Source organism: Saccopteryx leptura, chromosome 13 (assembly GCF_036850995.1).
Source record: "Saccopteryx leptura isolate mSacLep1 chromosome 13, mSacLep1_pri_phased_curated, whole genome shotgun sequence".
Classification (NCBI taxonomy): Eukaryota; Metazoa; Chordata; class Mammalia; order Chiroptera; family Emballonuridae; genus Saccopteryx; species Saccopteryx leptura.
The window spans coordinates 6764766-6786150 of NC_089515.1; the positions used below are offsets into that span (position 1 = coordinate 6764766).

At 55.6% G+C, this 21385-nt stretch overlaps 1 protein-coding gene across 7 annotated transcripts in view; it reads left to right on the forward strand.

Moving 5' to 3' along the window:
- FAM53B (family with sequence similarity 53 member B) overlaps nucleotides 1–21385 on the forward strand; it is a 107093-nt gene that overhangs the window by 11814 nt on the left and 73894 nt on the right. The window contains exon 1 of one of the 7 annotated variants that reach the window (XM_066355489.1): nucleotides 9747–9817. The exons of 3 other annotated variants lie outside the window; for them this stretch is intronic. The gene's annotated coding sequence lies outside the window, so the exon portion shown is untranslated. Of the gene's footprint in view, nucleotides 1–9746; nucleotides 9818–13943; nucleotides 14037–15063; nucleotides 15151–18826; nucleotides 18974–21385 lie in introns of those variants that run through there. 3 more of the 7 variants (XM_066355488.1, XM_066355487.1, XM_066355486.1) reach the window with 3 other exon arrangements.

Here is a 21385-nt window from a genome sequence, read left to right on the forward strand (position 1 = left end):
ACGGTGGTTCAGCAGCCCATGTCTTCTGTGAACCCTGGAGGGCTTTGCTTACCAGCATTCAGTCCTGAGTAGAGAAGGTAGTTAATTGCAAATGGCCTTCATTTTGGCAACAAACCTCCCTGTTCATCTAATTCCCAGGGAGATTACCTAGGAGAGAGAGGAGGACCAGGGAGGTCGGGCCTGGTGGAAGCTGGAAAGGCTAAAGGGTGCACTTACTGGAAAGGGGTGTGGGGGCTGCAGGCCAGGAGTGGGCCGACCCCCAGGCTGCCAATGGCTGTGATGGGCCACAGCTCAACAGGTCCTGACTTGCCTGAAAAACAAAAACCAATTAAAAAATAAACAAACCAACCTGTGTGGGGTCCAGGCATGACCCTTGGGCATTACAGAAGAAGCACAGGAGGACCTCACTGCTGCGGGACGTGGCCCAGAGCCCTCCACTCAGTGGCGTGAGTGCAGGGCCTGCGGGGCATCTGCTCTGAGGTGTGCCCGGCCAGCTGGTGTCCCACCTGGCTTTGAACCTGTGACAGTGCCTGGCCCAGCTTGTCCCCTGCTCTTACGAGAGAACCACCAAGTAGGCTGCTCCTGCGCAGTTTCCGGGGGGATCCTTGGGGTCTGGGGGTGACTGGGTGATGTCCTTTGTGGAAGGCAGTGAGAGGCATGGCCAGCCTTCAGGTGCCCTTGGACGGAGGGCCTGGCTTTCAGCCCTGAGCTGTGGCAGAAGGACAGCGCTGGGGCCCAGGAGCCATCTCCCTGCGGGCTTGGCTGCCATCTCTGATTCGGCCTCTGCTCGGGCCACAACCTCTGGTTGCTGCAGTTACACCAGCTGGTGGTCTCTGCTGATGGTGTCTTTGGGCGTGGGAGGAGAAGACGGTATCCTGAACGCCTCTCTGCTTGGGAACAGTTCTGGCATGTTCCACTAAGGACACGGGGAAGAAGACATGTCTCCTTCTGCCGGGGCTGCGGGTGGTGCTTCATCCTGAATGGAGGGAGAAAGAGGCTGTCATTCAGTTCACCTCTGAGCTGGGCTTGCTTATGTGAAGATTGTACAACTCTGCAAGGAACTTCCTTTTGTGGCCCGATCACGGGGCAGGGTAGCATTGTTTTTATTGTTGGTTGGAGGACCTGTGAAGGGTAACAGCGAGATTTTCATCTGGGTCTGCAGCCCCCACACCTCATCTGACCCTGGACCGTCAAGGGGCGTCAGCTGTGAGGGGGTTCCCATGGTGTGCTGCTGATTGATTGCTTTAGATGACCGCCATTCTGTGGTCAGTGGTGGCGACCAGGGCTTCTTAGAATGGTGGACGGAACAGGAACCAGGGGAGCACAACATCTTAGAGCCTGGAAGAAATGTGTCCCCTTTTCTTCCCTGAATGGTTTCCTTACAAAGGAGTGAGCCTCTTACAGTGTAAGCTAGTACAGGGAGCCCAGGCAGGCAGGCAGGATGTGGGCAGGGCTGATGGCAGTTGGCAGAGCCCGAGGAAGAGGGGGCTGGGGCATGGAACCAGGAGATCCTGCCACTTGATCGCATTTGACTTTGAACTAGCCACTTCATTTCTCTGTAGACCGGTTCTAATAGTGTCTACTTCACCAGATAGGGAGGAGCAGATAGGCTAGGGAGGAGGAGGGGTCAGAAGAGGAGGAGGAGAACCCCATACCTACCCAGTTTTTCCCTGCAAGTACTTTCTGAATGCCTACTCTGTGCTGGCACCCTACTACGTGTGTTATATCCGACAGGCTTCTTATTTGGTTCTTTCTTTCTTTATTTATTTATTTATTTTTTGTATTTTTCTGAAGCTGGAAACGGGGAGAGACAGTCAGACAGACTCCCGCATGCGCCCGACCGGGATCCACCTGGCACGCCCACCAGGGGCGACGCTCTGCCCACCAGGGGGCGATGCTCTGCCCCTCCGGGCATTGCTCTGCCGCGACCAGAGCCACTCTAGCGCCTGGGGTAGAGGCCAAGGAGCCATCCCCAGCGCCCGGGCCATTCTTGCTCCAGTGGAGCCTTGGTTGCGGGAGGGGAAGAGAGAGACAGAGAGGAAGGAGGGGGGTGGAGAAGCAAATGGGCGCTTCTCCTGTGTGCCCTGGCCGGGAATCGAACCCGGGTCCCCCGCACGCCAGGCTGATACTCTACCGCTGAGCCAACCGGCCAGGGCCTTATTTGATTCTTAACAGTCAACTTGAGAAGGGGATACTCTGATGATTCTCTTTTTGTCGATGAAGGTGAAGAAATTGAGATGTGGTAAGATAACGGTGCCTATGGCCATCTGGCTGGTGGGCAGTAGTAGTCCTGGGATTTGAACTCCCAGCTCTGCGCTCTGTGTCAGGGGTCAGCAGACTAAGCCCACGGGCCACGTCGGCCCACTACCTGATTTTGCAAATAAAGTTTTATTGGCACACCGCCGTGGCGTTTGTGTGCAGTGTCTCTGGCTGCCTTCCTGCTACAGCAGCAGAGCTGAGCAGTGGAGACAGAGACCACATGGTCCGCGATGCCTGGCCCCTTGCAGGAAAAATGTGCTGACTCCCCTGGATGCGGATGCGCTGTCCTCCCGATACGTGTTGTCCAACGTGGTAGCCACCAGCCGCGTGTATCTTTCGGTTGTTTTTCTTTCAACTTTATTGTGCTATCATTGACAAACACAGTTATAAGAGCATTTAAATTAAAACTCAACACAGAATTGAAGAGGAGTTCACAGACTCGGGGGTGATGGAGAAATATCTGACGTAGCAGAGAGAGCCTGGACCTCGAGTGAAGAAGCTGCCCCCCCACACTCCCTGACCTTCAGTGACAATGGCCAAGCCAAAACCCCAGGCCATAGCTGCTAACTTCAGGGGACCAGTGAGGACCCCCTTAGCCCTGCCACTCTCCAGCCTGGTACCCCAGCTCCTGGCCAGTGGCCTCGTCAGCTCTGCTGTGCCCGGCACTGCCTTCCCTTTCTGCACGTGTATGTTGGCTATGTCTACTGCCTGGGCCCTGCGGAATCCCACAGAAATCTGAACTTTCCAGTATCCAGATGTGCTCTGTTCTGGATCCTCTGGACCTGGTGGGTGAGACCATTGTTCTTTCCGTGCTGGGATGGGAACGTTTTTTGTTTTGAGGATTCAATGGCCATATTTTCCGTGGGCAACCAATAAGGAACTGCTTTATTCACTCAAATGGTGGCTACTGGGTGGCACGAGGAAGGAAGGTGAATTCAGGCCCTTCAGCTAGCATCGCACGACCCTCTCCTTCAAGTGACCTCCGCTGTTGACCAGCCCGGAGCTGGCCGGACTGTGGCTCTGGCCTTGCTCGCTTCAGATAGTCTCTGGGTCGGAGTCTCTTTGGACACCAGTAGGGGCAGAGTCATTGTGCAGTAGGAAGGCAAATATGGAGAACATGGGTTTACATTCTGTTCCTTGGACCCGGCCTTGATCCTTAAGTGTGTTGTCGTGTCTGGCCCGCTCCTGCTCTCAGGAACGGCTGGGCTTGTGTGTGCTGTTGGGTTCACCTGGGTACAGTCTGCATGAACCACCCCAGCTGAGACAGTGCTCACTCCTTGTACAATGAGGATAAAAACATACAGTTGCAAGAACGAGAAACCTATCTGTTCCAAAACCTGTCTCTGCTCAACCTCCAATGCGATCCCGTCCGGGGCCGCGCTCCTCGGGTTGGGTTCACCAGTCGTATTTTTGTCACGGCTCGTGGGCAGAGAGACCGGCTGCTCTGCGGGTTGACATTTAAGAAAACCCACTTTGTCGTGCTTTTCCTCTGAATGTGTTGTTATGGTACAAGAAGTCTTCATTTGTCCTGGACTATTTTGAAATAAAAGGCAGGAAACCCCCCTCTCGTTTCTATATCTCGCATAGAAAGCCATCAAAACAGAGTCCTGTGTTCTGTGCAGGAGTTGTGACTGAGGAAGCAGCTGTTCTGTTCACGATGACCCGACCAAAGCCAGCCATCTGTAGGCGTCAGGGATCCAGCATCATCTGTTCCATCTGCTGGGCTTTCTTGCATTTGTTTAAAGTATTTGGCAGGGAAACGTCTTCCTTCCCTAAGCCCACATTGTGGAAGAGGCCAGAGGGAGCTCTCCTGGTGCGGGCAGGGCAGACCCTAGGCCTTCTCTGCTGCCCATGATGCCGCTGCCCGCCCTGTACTGGACGAGGCCAGGCAGGGTAACCAACCAGGTTGGCCACCTCTCCAAGTACGTGCGTGGGAAGGCCAGCCGCGCTGTGGGGGACTGGGAATTTCATGGTACAGCTTTGATGTGCTGGGGACTGCAGACGTTCTGAGCCTCTGGTCCTTTTTAGGCTTTCGGTGAACTTGATGTGAGCCGGCAGGGATGCAGGTGGAGGTGCGTGATTGCGGGGGCACCGGGGCCTGGCACGTCTGCATGGCGCACTTCAGACCCAGATGAAGCACACAGTTCGTCTGGGCAGTTTCAGCCTCTGGGAGACCGGAGGGTGCGCCGACGTGGTCTGGGGGCCAGATGTGGTCCTCACACGTGATTTGCTTGACCCCCATGATGCTTTATGAATTTTGTAGTTTGGGGTGACATGGAAACACGAGGGCATGGTAGACAGAATTCTGGATGTTCAGCTTTGCCTGGCAAGTCGGAAGATTTTCGGTGTTATTTGGGCCACGTACCTGGACAGCCTTTGCCGCAGCGGAGTAGCCATCTGGCCTAGGGGGCATGGCCCCAGCAGTCCTTACAGTTCCCACCCAGGGCTCGCTCACTCATGGTCCCTGCCTGGCTGGGGAAGGCCTCGGGGTTTGCCGTCCTGGGAGGCACCAGCCATTCAGGAGACGGATTCAGATCGTCTTGGCCCTCTCTCTGGTACTGGGCAAGCAGTGGCCATGGCAGTGTTGAGTGGGAACCTCTTGCCGCTCCCCTGGTAACCACAGGGCCTCACTCGGGGAGAACAGTGCTACTAGCCGGTCCCTTAACTCCTGGAAGCCAGTCTCAGCTCAGGGTCCCTTCCACTCAGTGCTTAGTGCCCTAGGACCCTTTCTGTGTCCCCTCCAGTTCCCCCCACCCCACCCCCACTTCAAGTCCCTCAGATGCTTCACCGGTTTAACCTTCTTGGGCCAGAAGTGCCTCCATGGTTTTAACAGATACTCCAGGATTTTTGTTTTTTAAAAGAAAGATTTAATCTTTAAATTATCTTGACAGGCAGTCTGGCTGTCATTGGAGCAAAAGCAGATAGCTTCTGCTGGTGGTAGAGAAAGATTTCTCAGGGTAAGTGAAAACATCCTTCTCAGGGTCTTCTAGCTTATTCTCTGAGACAGATGTGGACTCACGTGGGGCACGTGGAGGTAAAGAGAAAGGTTCCCCAAATGGCATTTTATGTTATTCCAAGAGCTGAGTTTTTCTTCTCACATTCCCCCGAATATTTGATGTCAGTTCCCCCTTACCTTGGCCTTCGTCGCTCAGCTCCATTTCTTCCCCTCCTTTTGGGGTGAGGAGTCTGCTGACTTTTTTATTTCCTTGTGAGTCTCACACACATTTCACTTCCGTAGCCAGACTGTGGGGTTCTCGGTGTCGTTCTGCCATGTTAGCGGCACTTGAGCAGTTTGGGCCTCAGGTCCCGTTCCCCAAAGGCCCCTCCTGCCTTCCCAGATTTGTAGCAGAACGTGGCCTCCTTGTCTGCTTACCCCTCCCTACCGGTCAGTCCGTTCTGTGTCTGGGGCAAGGTTGTCTAGCCCCTGATTTTGCTGGGCCGAGCCGCTCCAGATGGGTCCCTGACCGTGCTTGTATGTTTGGGTGCATTCCAGGGACTGTGGGGGAACTCCTTAAGGACAAGCACGAGGTCATCTTTGTCTGGATCCCAGGTCCTGGCCCGGAGGAAGTGCTGAAAGCAGAGCCCGGGCCTCCCACCCCTTACTGACTTCATGGCCTTTTGTGGGAGACTCAAGCTTGGTGGATCCTTGTTCTTTTCGTCTGCAAAACTGTCCTCCCAATTACCAGGGTTCTAGGTACCAAATCCACTAAAACATCAGCTTTTTGTGTGTGTGTGTGTATTTTTCTGAAGCTGGAAACGGGGATAGACAGACTCCCGCATGCGCCCGACCGGGATCCACCCGGCACGCCCACCAGGGGGCGACGCTCTGCCCCTCTGGGCGTCGCTCTGTCGAGACCAGAGCCACTCCAGCGCCTGGGGCAGAGGCCAAGGAGCCATCCCCAGCGCCCAGGCCATCTTTGCTCCAATGGAGCCTCGCTGCGGGAGGGGAAGAGAGAGACAGGAAGGAGAGGGGAAGGGGTAGAGAAGCAGATGGGCGCCTCTCCTGTGTGCCCTGGCCGGAAATCGAACCCGGGACTTCTGCACGCCAGGCCGACGCTCTACCACTGAGCCAACCGGCCAGGGCAAACATCAGCTTTCGAACCCCTGGGAGCGCACCAGAATCACATGGGTGGGGGCAGAGGCTGGTGGGGGGGTGCTTGTTCATACACTGATGGCTGGACCCCATTCCTAGACTCTGCTGATTCAGTTAGTCTCGGGTTGGGGTGGAAACTGCACTTCTAACAAGTTCCCAGGTGAGGCTGCTCCTGCTGCTGCTGCTGTGGGTTTTGGGACCACACTGAGAACCACCGAGTGAAAACCGCGTTGTTGAAACAGGTGCCGCGCACTCTGGTGTTCATCCCAGCGAGATTGTGGCGTGTCCTCTGCAGGTCCCAGCTGGCAGCAGGGGTGCCTGCCCCGCTTGTGGGCCTCATCCTCCCGCTGTGCAGAGGGACACGCAAAAGCTTGGCAGCTCATTTTCTGAGACCCTCGACCCTCAATGTCCAAAGGTATTTCTTTTTCTAATTACTGTGGACTGAATGTGTCCCACATTCGTGTGTTGAGACCTCATGCTCAGCCTGAATCTATTAGGTAGATAGGGCCTTTGGGAGGTAACTAGGTCATGAGGGTGGAGCCCTTACGAATGGAAATTAGTGCCCTTGTAAAAGGGACCCCAGAGAGAGCCCTCACCCCTTCTGCCAAGGAAGACACAGAGAGAAGATGACCACCAGTGAGGAAGAGACCTTACACCAGACACCGAATCTGTGGTCACCATGATCTTGGACTTCCTAGTCTCCGGAGCCGAGAGAAATAAATGTTTGTTTATGAGCCCCCCCTGCCCCCATTTACAGTATTTTGTTGCTGTGGCCCCAGCAGGCTAAGACACCACCCACTTTTTCTGGAAGCTGCCTGTCTTCAGACCCTCCTTGTAGTATCTGGAGGAACATTGTTTTACCACCTTTGGATAATTTTCTTACAGTGTGCCCCCGGGGGCCCCCCGCCACCTCTCTCCCTCATGGGGACCCTGGATGCCGAAGGAGGCAACGCTGGTGGTTTGGAATTTCAGCTTTGGTTCCCGATGCAGTTGTTCTGCTCATTCTTGGCCCGAACTGGGCTGCGCTCACTACTGGCATGGAGATGCTGGGGACCTGCCCCAGCTGCAGGCCTTCCTCCTGCAACTCTGGGTCCCCTCCTGACGCTTCCCATGGCTTCCTGGGCGTCAGTCTCCACCCGAGGTGCCCTTGGTCTCAGACGCCCTGACGTGGGTATCCCTCCTCATGGAGGTCGAATCTGGGAGACCCAGCGATGCCCAGACCAATGGCTCTACCTGTCCGTTCTCTTGCCTGGTGCTAGGTGTGCCAGCCTGGGTTTCTAGAGGTGAAAGAGACCTTGTGACCAGTGGGGAAACCGAGGCACAGAGCCAGGAAGTGGTGTGCCCGAGTAAAGTGTCTGAGGGGTGGTCAGCCAGTGGTTGGACAGAGCTGACTGGTCAGTGGTTGTGGACTGACTGCTGGCAGGGGTGGCTTTCGTTGCAGTTTTTTTTTTTCAGTTGTCCAGAACGACTCTGAAGCCGCTGCTTGTCCCACGTCCTGAGTTTAAGGTAGACGAGCTCGGAGGTGATGGGCAGCCCCTCTGCCGCCCGTTCTGCGCAGCTTTGCGGCCTTGTTGTGTCAGGAAGTGTCCCTTCTTCCACTCCAGCTCTTTGAGAACGAGGGGATAATAAAGCAGTCATGGTTCTGAATGCAGCGTTTCTGTGTTCTTCTGACCGCCTCTCCGTAGCGCCCGGTCCTCTGCCGTCCCTGGCCCTTGTGCCTTTGTGCGCCCGCGGCCACGCAGACACATGGTGAGCGCGTGCTCAGCACATGCCTGGATCACATATTTGTAACTCGGGAGTCCGGGACGATCGTGACATTCTCGTGTGGGGCTGAGCGTGGCCACTCCCCACTTCCCGAGGGAGAACACAATTATTGTCTTGTCTGTCGGCCTGCTGGGTTGGCTGTGTGGGTCAGAGCAGGGCCGTTGGTGACCTAAGAGATAGAAATCACTGTATCTGTGGGTTTGGACCTTGACGCTGCCATTTTGGGAAAGGGGGAGGTTTGGGTCACCCTGCCAGTGTCCCCCAGGTCACCTGACACCTGACTTTGTTCAGCCACGTCAGTTACCGGCCTGTGCGCTTCACGGCTCAGCTTGTTTGTGTGGTGCTCTCGCCGGGGAAGGGAGAGCAGGTCTGGCAGGGGGACCCTGAGAGTAGGAGGGCAGAGGTGGGGGGCAGCCTGGGGCTGCCTGTGTGGCAGGGCCCCCTCCCTCTGGGATCTTGGGAGGGGCGCCGGCTTCCGCCAGACACTGCTCATTTGAGCAGAGTGGGGATCCTTCCACCAGAAGCCGGGAAAGGGCCTCAGCTCCCGGCCCCCACCTCCTGGGTGTCGGCCACGTCACTTCCTGGCTTCCTCTTGGGATGCCCTCACCCTGTCTCTTGCTATTGAACTCACGCCACCTCCTTCAGGACATCTCTGCGGATCTTTGCCTCCTGAAGCGGGAACACAGCTCCCTCGGTCCCCTGCCCAGTGGCATTCATCCTGTCTGGCACTTACCGTGACGTGCGCCACGCCTGTTGGAACCCTTGGTGGTCAGTCTGAACTTAGCTGGACATCCCACCTTCCTCCCCCGCTGCCTGGCACCGCCACCGCAGGGAGTGTGGGACTTGGGCCGGGGCTCTGACACCCGCAGGCAGTCATGAGGAAAGAGAAGCGTAGCTCAGGGTGTGGATAGAGTTTGCCTGTTAGCTGAGTTCTGCTAGAAAATAGCCTTTGTTTAGGAGCCCAGTGTCACATACCTGTCTGACTTCTCTGGGACCACCCTGCACATTGCGTGTGCTCGGGATCTCAGGCTTCCTTGTTCCCGGAGGGTGCTGGCCTGCAGGGGTGCTGCCTTCCAGCAGGTCCTGACTGACTGTGAGGGGCCGGGCTCTTTCCTAAAAGCAGAACCCGGAACACGGAGCCGTAGGGAAAGACCTGCGCTGAGGTTTTCCTGGGATCCGGGGTGAGAAGGGCTGCCCTGGGGGTTCTGATGAGTATCTAGGTTTCTGGGAGGTGTGAGCACGGTCAGGTGCAGGACTTTGTGGGACGATAGATTCCGTGGAACCCAGATGGCTCTGAGCCCAGCCCCTCCATGGACTGACCAGGAGGCGCCATGCTTCGAGTTAGTGTTAACGACACAATTTTGATAGCTGTGGAAAACCCCACACACAGAAGAGGGAGGCTGCAAAAGCTTTTTTTCGTGTGTGTGTGACCCAGAGAAAGAGACAGAGAGAGGGACAGATAGGGACAGACAGACTGGAAGGATGAGAGATGAGAAGCATCAATTCTTTGTTGCGGCACCTTAGTTGTTCGTTGATTGCTTTCTCATCTGTGCCTTGACCGGGGGACTACAGCAGACCGAGTGACTCCTTGTTCAAGCCAGCGACCTTGGGCTCAAGCCAGTGACCTTTGGGCTCAAGCCAGCGACCATGGGTTCATGTCTATGATCCCACATTCAAGACAGCGACTCTGCGCTCAAGCTGGTGAGCCACTGAATATGGTGAATGTGTGTGTTTTTTTGTTTTGGTTTAGCAAACATTTCCTGAGCAGCTCTGCATGCCAGCTATTGGGGACACAGGGCTTACCCACAGTCCCTGGGAGAGACAGACACACTGCGGCCAGTTTATCTCAGGCTCCTGTGATTCACATTCTGTGGTGTGGGTTAGGCCTTCCTGGAGGAGGCGACACTTGAGGGGAGTCTGAGAGGTGATTAATCTGGTTGAAAGCAGAGAGGACGCTCTAGCCAGAGAGACTAGCATGATATATATATATATAGTATATATATATTATAAACACACACACACGTATATTCAAAACTATATATTTCTTTGCATAGGTCATACCTCAAATTTCAAAATGTACAAAATGTTATTCCTTGAAGCCCCACCTGCCCCCCACCTCTGTTCCTGGCCACCCACTTCCCCTCCCTGGAGACCACTGATGTTAAGTGTCCTTTGTCTTCTTCCAGGGGCTTCTGTAGTGTCGTCACAGTTATTATTAGTTAGACCCCAGGGGGAGTTGACTGTGCCCATTGTTCCCATCCTGGGTTTTTCTCACCGCCCTGGACCGGAAGGTGGTTTTCTGTCAGTACTTATCAGAACCTGCGGGCCTTTGAAAAGCTGTGTTTGTTCCTCTGCCCTGGATGTCTGGGCGCTTGGGTACCCTGCCCTGACTGGCAGGCACTTTGGTTGCTTCTCGTGTTGGCTGGGCCACAAGGTGCATATTTTTCTGCACACGGGCAGGATGGTGGGTAGGGCAGTTAATTTGGCATTCGAGGCCCACACCGTTCAAGGGGAGAGGGGGAAGGAGGACAGAAGGAGACCTTTGCCCAGTTTGTGTTTTGTGTTTCCCTCCCTAGAAGTTGACTTACTCCCTTTTGGGGAAGGCATATGACTTTTAAGTTGGATTCTGCTGAGATTTTGGGGGTGAAACTTATATTCTTTTGCTAATCCCTCTGCAGAAGGGGACCCGCTGTGGGCTCAAGAAGTGTGGCTGGCCCCAGAGCTGTGGTCCACGGGGCTCAGGAGGACTGCCTCTCGGGCCCCTGTGCCTCCAACCCCTCCCAGCCGCTGGGCAAGGCCAGACCCGGGGCTGAGACCCTGCCTGCAGCACTGCTTTGCCAGCCCTGTCTGCTGGGGCCTCATGGACAAGGATGCCACTGCTGGGCACTCGCTGGGCTTGGACTTCATAACCATCACAGCTGTAGTACCTGTTTTGTTGTTTTATTAATAATTGAAGTGGGCAAGAGTGCCTGGGCAGAGAACCGACCAGCGTGTGGGAGGGAGAGACCCCAACATGGCTGTACTCTCACCCCGGAAAGGTGGGGATGCCCATGTCCCAACCTCCGAGGGCCCAGTGATGTTACCGTGCTATTTGTTTTTTGTTGTTGTTTTTTTTGGCATTTTTCTGAAGTTGGAAACGGGGAGGCAGTCAGACAGACTCCCACATGTGCCCGACCGGGATCCACCCGGCACACACACCAGGGGGCGATGCTCTGCCCATCTGGGGTGTTGCTCTGTTGCAACAAGGGCCATTCTAGTGCCTGAGGCGGAGGCCACAGAGCCATCCTCAGTGCCTGGACCAACTTTGCTCCAGTGGAGCCTCGGCTACGGGAGAGAAAGAGAGAGACAGAGAGGAAGGAGAGGGGGAGGGGTGGAGAAGCAGATGGGCGCTTCTCCTGTGTGCCCTGGCCGGGAATCGAACCCGGGACTCCTGCACACCAGGCCGACGCTCTACCACTGAGCCAACCGGCCAGGGCTGCTATTTGTTTTTAAAAGGTACTCTGCCTCTACTGCGTCTTGTCCTGCTTTTTATTGGACTCATGCTTCATCAATCTAGTAATTTTCACTTCCTTGGGAGGAGGGCCTGTGGCTGACAGAGAGGTTTCTGTCCCCCCTGCAGGTGCGGCGTGAGCACCAGACGGGGCCTTGTTGAATGAATGAATACAACTCCACTCCCCTGGGGCTGGTCAGGGAAGACAGCTTGCTGCTGCTGTCCACCCAGGGGACCTGAAACTTGGTTTTGATGCCCAGAGCCCAGTACCTGTTAACATTCTGACCCCATTCCCTTATTCAGTCTGGCATATGCATGTAGATATCTATCTATCTATCTATCTATATCTATCTATCTATCTATCTATCTATCTATCTATCTATCTATTTTTTTTTACAGAGACAGAGAGAGTCTGAGAGAGGGATAGATAGGGACAGACAGGAATGGAGAGAGATGAGAAGTATCAATCGTCAGTTTTTCGTTGCAACACCTTAGTTGTTCATTGATTGCTTTCTCATATGTGCCTTAACCGTGGGGCTACAGCAGACCGAGTAACCCCTTGCTCGAGCCAGCGACCTTGGGTCCAAGCTGGTGAGCCTTGCCCAAACCAGATGAGCCCGCATTCAAGCTGGCGGCCTTGGGGTCTCAAACCTGGGTCCTCCGCATCCCAGTCCGACGGTCTATCCACTGCGCCACCGCCTGGTCAGGCCATATATATATATATATATATATATATATATATATATATATATTTTTTTTTTTTTTAACTTTATTCTTGTTACTTTAACTCTGGGAGCATTGACCATCACTGCTGTTCTCCCCTGGTCATACCCCTGGCAGGGGAGGCCCTCATTACTGGGGAGTTTTATGTGCAGCCCTCCTGTGTTCCGGGCTCTAGGCTGTCCTGTCCTGGGCTGTGGACATGCTCTGAGGCCCGGCCGCAGAGGCCTTTGCTGCTGACGTAGTGAAATGAGCTTCCTGGACGGCAAGGCAAGCGTACACCCAAACCCGGTTCGTATGGCTCTGCCCGGGGGACGGTGACAATGAGGACAGGGACAGGACAGCTCTACAGCAGCAGCAGCTGGCGTGGTTGGCAGCTCACCAGGCACTTTGGGGTGCGCTGTGGACAAACAATGGAGCGAACCCGTTTCTTCGGGAACAGGATCTGCTCATCTTGGGACGTCGGGCAAACGCTCTCAGGGCCTGGTTTTGAGTCTCCCGTGGAGCTGGCGAGAGACGCAGGAAGGCTCTGGAGGTAGCTTTCCTATAAGCCCCTGAGTTGGGCTGGCTGTGTCATTTCCTCTTTAGCCCCACCCCCACCCCCTCAAGGTCTTTGCTTATAGCAGGGGAGGCCCCTGGTGTCATATCCAGAGTGCTGAGAAGGAAGTAGAGACGGTTTGCAAATGAGGAGCCCCTCCCTTCTCCCACCCCCACGCCCTGCCAAAAATTAAAAAGAAAAAAAAAAGGAGCTCAAGACCCACTAAGCAGCTGCTCCCCCAAGCTGCTTATGTTTATTCCATGGCCCGTTCTGAGTAATTCAGAGCAGAATGCTGGGCTGGGCTTTGAATTAGAACCCCAGGGAAGCCCTTCTTACAGGAGCCTCTTTCTCCGTCTAAAGAGTCCACAGTCTGGTGCTGTTTGGTCTCTCTGCAGACAGATGGCTGTTCTTACATATGCAGTGGCTTCCCTTTCTCCTCTGGGCTGCTCCCGCCCGTCTTTAGAGTGATCTGGGTAGAGTCTGTCCTGCACTTCAGAGCTCGGGGGTACAGAGAGGTGGCTTTGGGGATTTAACTGGGAGGTGCCCGGGGGTCCAGGAGTACCTGTTGTTCGAACAGACCTGTCTGTCAGCCAGCTGCGTCTCTCCCCTGACCTTTGTTTTGGCTGTTGATGACCGTTCTCTTGCACATGGGGTAGAGCTTGCAGTGTGGACGAGGCAGAGGGGAGAGGACAACAGGGTTTCTGTCGGTGAGCTAGCCCCCCGGATTACCTTCTACCCCAGAGCTGGGAGAGAGGTGCGGTCCTGGTGTGTGAGCTGAGGTCAGACTGTGACCTCTGTGTGGGTGGCCGATGAGAAAGTTGGTGGCTCTCTGTGCTCAACAGTTCTTAAAGAGCCCCTTCCCTCCCCTCCTGGCTCACCTTTTGTGTTTCCCAGGGTGATACAACTTGTCATACTGATTTTTTTTTTTTTTTTTGCTACCAGACCCCAGGCCCGTGAGATAACGAGATCGCCGCCCTCCCAGCCGTGTCCCCTCCCAGCTGTGTCCCCTCCCAGCTGTGATCCAAGTGCCAGCTGCTGAGAGATTACATTCTCTCCGTGGGGTGGCCTGGTGGCCTGGGGCTCTGGGAGAGCAGCGTGGTATGTGGCCAGCTGGAACAGGAATGCTTCTCCCTGACCACGGGGCTGACCACAGGGCTTCGGGAGCCACTCGGGTAGGAAAGATGGGCAGGCAGCCTGGGCGGGGGTGACAGCCTTGCAGGGGAGACAGCATGTGGCTGTCTGTGGGTCCTGAGAGTCTGTAAACTCTTATTTTTTGGAGGGGGAGGAAGAGGATATTTTTCTTATAGGAGGTAGGAGATGAAGGCATGAAAACTGTTGAGTGACTAACTTCCTGGCCCTCCAAGGACCTCCTTAATGCAGAACATTATTAGTGTTACCCAAAGACACCAAGGTGGGTCAGTGTGCTTAAGGAGGAGACTGGACGGTGCATTAGTGCAGACACCCTCCTTTCTGCCCCGCAGATAGGTACGAGGCGGGCTCGTTCCTGCATCCCCACCTCCCCGCTCCGTCTCACCTGCCTCCCACGCGGCTGCGTGGGAGGTCATAGTTGAGGCTCTTGATGGCGGGGTGTGAGGGCGGGGCCTTCGCTGTGGTCCCGTGTCCTGGGACCTTGAGCACGGCAGGTCAGCTTGAGCAGGAGCGGTAGGCGGACCCACACAGCCCCCCACCCAGGACAGACATCCGTGTGTGCTCAGCCCCCTCCCTCCCGGCTCACACGGCACCTGCACATCCGCCTTGAGAGTCCCATGCTCACTCCGGTTCTTGTGTGCCTGTCACAGGTGAGGAGACTGAGGCTTGAGAGAGGCAGGTGGCTAACGCCCACAGCCCGCTTGTGGCTGCACTTAGACCCGCCCTGGTCAGACCCAGAGCTCGTCTGGCCCCTGCTTCCCATCGGGCAGGTGAGGAAACTGAAACCCAGAGAAGGGGACGTGACCCCGTCAGCAGGCAGAGCTGCCCAGCACCCTTGTTCCCTGGGTCTGCTGTCTTTGCCCGGGCCATACTGCTCCTTGTTTGGGCTTCTCCATTTTGAGGTTTTGTTTTTAATTTTTTATTTTCCACTCCTCTTTTTCTTCTTCTTTTTTGCTGTACTTCTAAATAGGTCTGACTGAAGAACAGGTCATGGTCGTCTTAGGCTAAGTGGCTTAAGGTTTCAGTAGATTATCTCGGGGGGGCCCCTGGCTGCTTTGCGCCACCCTGTTCTCAGCCCTCTCTCCCTCGCCCTGGGCTGAGGCGGAGGAGGAGGCGGTGCGGAGCTCTGCGCACTCAGTGAGTACCGGTCCCCCCTCCCTTCCCCGGGCCTTCGTTTCCTTCCTTTTGAGTCTGCTCAGCAAATCCTGGGCCACAACACACTCTTCTTTCGCAGAGTTTGGTGGTGGGTTAGAAACTGACAGGCATGGGAGGGAGTGAGAAGGACAGAGGGCTTATAGGAAACGCGCCTGTCCATCCCTCCCGCTTGATGAATGGGCTCGTGACAGGCCGTGCGTGCAGCTGGCCTCAGTTTCAAGAAGCAACGTGGGCCGTCTCGTTCCCGTGTTCAGATTTGTTTTGGCTCTGGGTCTCAACACTTTCATGTCCCTGAGTAATGTCATTCCTCCCCCTCCTCTCAAAATGTTACTGGCTTAAAAAAAGAAAAGAAAGGGAAAAAAGAGCAGAAAATCCCCGTGACACTGTGAGAGTGGCTGCATCAAGTCCCAGAGGACAGAGTCCCAACCTGATCGAGTGGCTTATTTTATTTTTCTTATTTTTTTTTTAAGAACCCCCTCCCCCTCCATGAAGAGAGTCTCATCAGGGAGCCCAGGCCACTTTGTCAGCCAAGGAAGGGCACAGGGCGGGTCCCTTCCTAGTGGGGTAATGTGACTGTTCGCCTTTCCCCAAATGCCGGCCCCTTGGTGGCCTTTTTTTTTTTTCATTTTTCCGAAGCTGGAAACGGGGAGGCAGTCAGACAGACTCCTGCATGCTCCGACCGGGATCCACCCGGCATGCCCACCAGGGGACGATGCTTTGCCCCTGTAGGGCGTCGCTCTGTTGCATCCAGAGCCACTCTAGCGCCTGAGGCAGAGGCCACAGAGCCATCCTCAGCGCCCGGGCCATCTTGGCTCCAATGGAGCCTTGGCTGCGGGAGGGGAAGAGAGAGACAGAGAGGAAGGAGAGGGGGAGGGGTGGAGAAGCAAATGGGCACCTCTCCTGTGTGCCCTGGCCGGGAATCAAACCCGGGACTCCTGCATGCCAGGCCAACGCTCTACCACTGAGCCAACTGGCCAGGGCCCTTGGTGGCCTTTGATGAGCGGAAGGACGAGGAGGCCAGGGTGTCGGGGTTCATCTAGTTACTGCGGGAGGCACCGCGGGGACGGGCCTCGCTCTGCAGCCAGTGGAAGGGGCTGGTATGTGTGCCCTCGCTAGGGACGGCGGGCACTTTGCACGTCAGCTGTGTGGCTTTGGGCAGGCCGGCCAACCTTTCTGAGCCCAGTGTCCTCACCTGTCCCACGCAGATGAGATCCGAGTGAGTGTGAGCATCAAGGCTGGATTTGGATGTCCGACAGACAGCCAGTCCCCTGCCTGGACCATTCATAGTGTGTATCCCTGCCCCCATCTGCTTAGGGCGTAGCTGGGGGAGGTGGTCTTTGTCAGCCCCTTGATAGGTCTTTGCTAAGGCCTGCTGGCTGCTCAGACTTGTGCTCTAGGACATCTAGGGACATTAGGTAGGTTGTCCCCACCTTGGAGGGTCTGACCTCCTTAACCTTCCACCTGAGCCAGCAGCGCAAAGAAAATTTCTCACACACCAATCACACAGGGAAAAAAGGAGCCCCTACCAGGGCCCTGTAGCTCGTCTCCCTGGGACTGGGCCGGGACTGGGCTGGCACTGGGCTGGCACTGGAGGCGTGACTTCTGGATGCAGATACAGTAATTCTGTTATTGCCTGGGCGTACTCTGTGCTGAGTGCAAAGGGTGATAGAGTCAGGTCCACACCCAGACTGCGCATGTGGAGCAGGTGGCAGAGACCTGGGGGGCGGGGGGATGGGCACAGGTCCCGGCTGGTGTAGCAGGAAGCCCGCAGAAGCCCCCCACCCCCAGGCTGGGAGCACCCCGGCTCTCCGGGGAGGCACTTCGAAGGCCTTTGGCCCTGACTGTGACCCGTGCGCACCCTGCTCAGTACCCTTGAACCCCAAGGGCTGCTTTTCAGCATTAAGTTCCAGAAAGTGCATGTGCAGCCTGGCGTGCCTCAGGGTGAGCTGTGGAGGGAAGGGGTGTATGGAAACCCTAGTGTCTGTGCTTCAATGTTGGGTCACGTGAATTGAGACATCAAATGCTTACAAAATAGTGATGATGGAATTCACAGGTCCTGGAGGACAAGGGTTAAGACAAAGACTTTGGAGTTGAGCAGATGTGGCTTGAGTTCTTGTTTTACCTTCCACAGTTGGTGGACCTTGGCCTCGGGTTGTCCCTCTGTAAAATGGGGCGGCAGTGGTACCCACACATAGGGTTGCTCGGAGCATGCTGTAAGCGTAGGGCCTGGTGCTGTCGCTATGGCGATTCACGTGCTCTTAAAAGGTACACTCTGTGTCACCTGTTAATTTCTGTAAATACAAATCAAGAAAATTCTAGGAAAATGGAAAAAAAAAAAAGAAAACAATGTACTTTTTTTTCTGAATACTGCCTCTGTGGTGGAGTGTCCATCAATCAGTAGTGTTTGGTATTGAGCATATCCGTGGTGTTACAGGTTTGGGCTAAAGAGGTTTCACACGTCTCTTTTTCTGACTGTTTTGGAGGTGATGAGGCACTGCAATGATCTTTCAGGACCTGAGGACTGGGATCCCGGGCGCAGGGGGTGAGTTTAAATGTCCCAGGGCAGTCTGGGAGATGCACGTTCCCTGGACATGTCCTCTTACTGACGCTCCCGACTCTCTTTCCAGTCTGGGGCAGTATGGGTTCTTGAGCAATTTCCTAGGCAACTTTTAACTTCTGTCCTTTAAACTCAGATGACTTAGTTACAAGAACAGCAAGCAGGCCCTAGCTGGGCTGGGCAGCATAGTGGATAGAGCATCCTCCCAACATGCTGGGGTCATGGGTTCGATTCCCAGTCAAGGCACGTACAAAAAGCAACCAGTGAGTGCACATCTAAGTGGAACAACTAAACAGAACAGTGAGTGGATGCTCCTCTCTTTCTCTCTCTCAAATCAGCGGGAACTAAGAAAAACAAAAACAAAACAACACAAGCACAAGGCGTCCCCAGGGCAGCTTTAATTCTCTTCTGTCAGCAGATGTAGCCTTGACCGGCTGACCACGGGCTCTGCCCAGCCCTCTGCTAGTTTGTCCCAGGGTCTCGCAGAGGGCGCGTGACCCCTGAGTTACGTGCTGCTCCGAGTGGTCATCAGTTTGCTTCCCGATCCTCCCTGCCGGCTGCTTTCGTTGCGCCGGCCGAAGCCACGGGGGTTGAAAAGTACACGCATCCTTCCCGAAGCCTCGTGGAACTTGTTTTCGTCCCGTTTCCTTTGCCTCATGGAGAGGAATGGCTTGCTCGGGCCATCAGGAAAGCCACTGTCCGTGGCCGAGGCCGAGGCCGAGTTTAGGTTTCGCTCTGAGTCCTGTGCGTAGGGCGGGGAGACGTCCCGCCGCTGGCGGACTAACCTGCATGGTCACCACCACACGCAGGTAAAGGCTGGAAGAAGGGAGAGCGTCCTTGTGTGGGCGCTTCCCGGCGTGGTCGGTTTCTTTTGAAGGGAGAGCTCTTTGGAAATGCAGGACAGAAGCCTTTGGTAAACTCCTTTAATCTGCTTACGAGTGACACAGATTTTTAGAGGCCGTACTTTTTTTTTCTTTTTTGCATATCAACGTGCATTTGGCACGCATGAGGCAGGGTTCCCCTTTGCTGGGAGCCGAGAGTCCCTGACTGCAGTGATAACAGACAGCTGGGTTCAAGGGTCGCAAACGCATGGAAGTATCGTGAAGCTTGCAGGGCAGAAGCAAGGAAGTTGCATGTCAGGAAGGACTCAGGCAAGACTGCACATCTGTCCCCTGTCCCTGGTGGTGTCAGAGCGAGTGGCTGAGGACACAGACCTGGATTCACTGCTCACCGTAGGATCGTGGGCAAGTGCTCGATTTATTTCCTTGATTCGTCCATCTTCTCATCTGGAAAACGGGACCATTGCTAAGAGCAAGTCCTGTTTGTAGGACTGGGTGGTGATTAAAGGAGCAGAGCTGGCCCCGGCTTGGTGCTCAGGGAGAAGGGAGGTGGAGGCCGGAGTGTGTTATGTGGGGCTCATGGGCTGGAGGTGGCTCTGGAACGGGTTGCCAGGGCCCTGGACCCTGGGGCCCCCCGTGGACTGCGGGCAGCGTTGTTGGGTGCCCGCCATCCAACATTGTGTCCCCTCCCACCCTGCAGGCCTGGCTATGGGCACAGCACTGGGGAGCTCAGGGCTGTCCTTGGGCAGACACACCCTTTGGGTAAGGACTTGAGTGGGGGGTGACCAGGGTCCTCTGCCACTGTATCTGCAGCCAGGGAACACGAGGGTGGACAGGGAAGTGGGTTTGCAGCCATTGGAAAGTCTGACTTTGCCCTTTCCGCTCTCGATGGAAACCCTGGGGAAGCTGAGTCACTGAGCGGAAGCTCCTGGGGTCGGAGGCTAAGAGCGTGGCTTCCCTGAATGGGCTGGGTGCCTGCCGAGGGGGTACCCTTACCAGGCTCCCCTCCTATGGGCAGTGGGCACTCCAGATGTATGCGGGAGGCAGGGCGGGAGGCCCTCCGCCTGCCATGAGCACTGGACAGGGAGTCTCAGTGGAGAGGTGGGAGTAGATGTGGAGACAGGGGAGTGACCATGTGAGATTTAAACACAGGTCGGGGAGACTGCAGAAGACAGGCCGGGAAATGTTGACAGACAGAAGTGCTGACCACAGTGGCTGCTTGCTCCCAGGGGAGTGGGCACCAATGTCTAGGGCAGGCTTCCCCAAACTACGGCCCACAGGCCACATGCGGCCCCCTGAGGCCATTTATCCGGCCCCCGCTGCACTTCCGGAAGGGGCACCTCTGTCATTGGTGGTCAGTGAGAGGAGCACTGTATGTGGCGGCCCTCCAACGGTCTGAGGGACAGTGAACTGGTCCCCTGTGTAAAAAGTTTGGGGACCCCTGGTCTAGGGTCTTCTCTATGCTGCTCTTGCTCTCTCTGTTCTTAAAAATTTATTAGGGTGATACTAGTTTACATAATTATACAGGTGTCAGGTGCCCAATTCTACAACACATGTCTGTACACTGTATGGTGTGTTCACCCCCTCAAGTCACGTCTCTGTCCATCACCGTTTACGCCCCCATTCCGTGCTGTTCTCACACACATTTTCTTGTCTAAATCTGCCAGCCACCCCCCAGAGTGAAGGTGTTATTCCCTTTTATTTTAAAGATAAGGAAATAGAAGTCAGAGACTCTCCGAAGGTAAAGGCCAGGGCTGCCCAGCCCCATAGCTGGTGTCTTTACCCGACCTTGCCCATGGACCTGGGTACAGGCAGCAGCCGTCGTGTGGGCATCTTGTGAAGAAAAAAAAAATTCTTGTATTTGTACACAGTACAAGTTAACTCTTGGTGTTTAAGTTTGCATTTTTGACCAATGCATAGATTGAATGGGCTTTCTTAATTTAAGTTTTAAAATTTGCAATCATTGTAAACTCACATGTAGTTGTCAAACAATGGAAATCCCGTGTACTGTGTGCTCAGTTTTCCCCAATAGTTACATCTTGCAAAACGATCACAGCAGAGAATGGACACCCATGCAATCAAGATACAGAGCAACGTCACCACAAGGGTACTCTCCTGTTGCCTTATGTACCACACTCACCTCCCTCCCACCCCACACCCCCTCCCACCCCACACCCCCTCCTACTCCACATCCCCCACCCCACACCCCCACTCCACACCCCCACTCTACACCCCCTCCCACCCCACACCCCAAACTCCACACCCCCATTCCACCCCCTCCCACCCCATACCCCCTTCTACCCCACACCCCCTCCCACCCCACACCCCCTCCCACCCCACACCCCCTCCTACTCCACACCCCCTCCTACTCCACATCCCCCACCCCACACCCCCTCCCACCCCACACCCCAAACTCCACACCCCCATTCCACCCCCTCCCACCCCACACTCCCTCCTACCCCACACCCCCTCCTACTCCACATCCCCCACTCCACACCCCCACTCTACACCCCCTCCCACCCCACACCCCAAACTCCACACCCCCATTCCACCCCCTCCCACCCCATACCCCCTCCCACCCCACACCCCCTCCCACCCCATACCCCCTTCTACCCCACACCCCCTCCCACCCCACACCCCCTCCCACCCCACACCCCAAACTCCACACCCCCATTCCACCCCCTCCCACCCCATACCCCCTCCCACCCCACACCCCCTCCCACCCCACACCCCCTCCCACCCCACACCCCAAACTCCACACCCCCATTCCACCCCCTCCCACCCCATACCCCCTCCCACCCCACACCCCCTTCTACCCCAT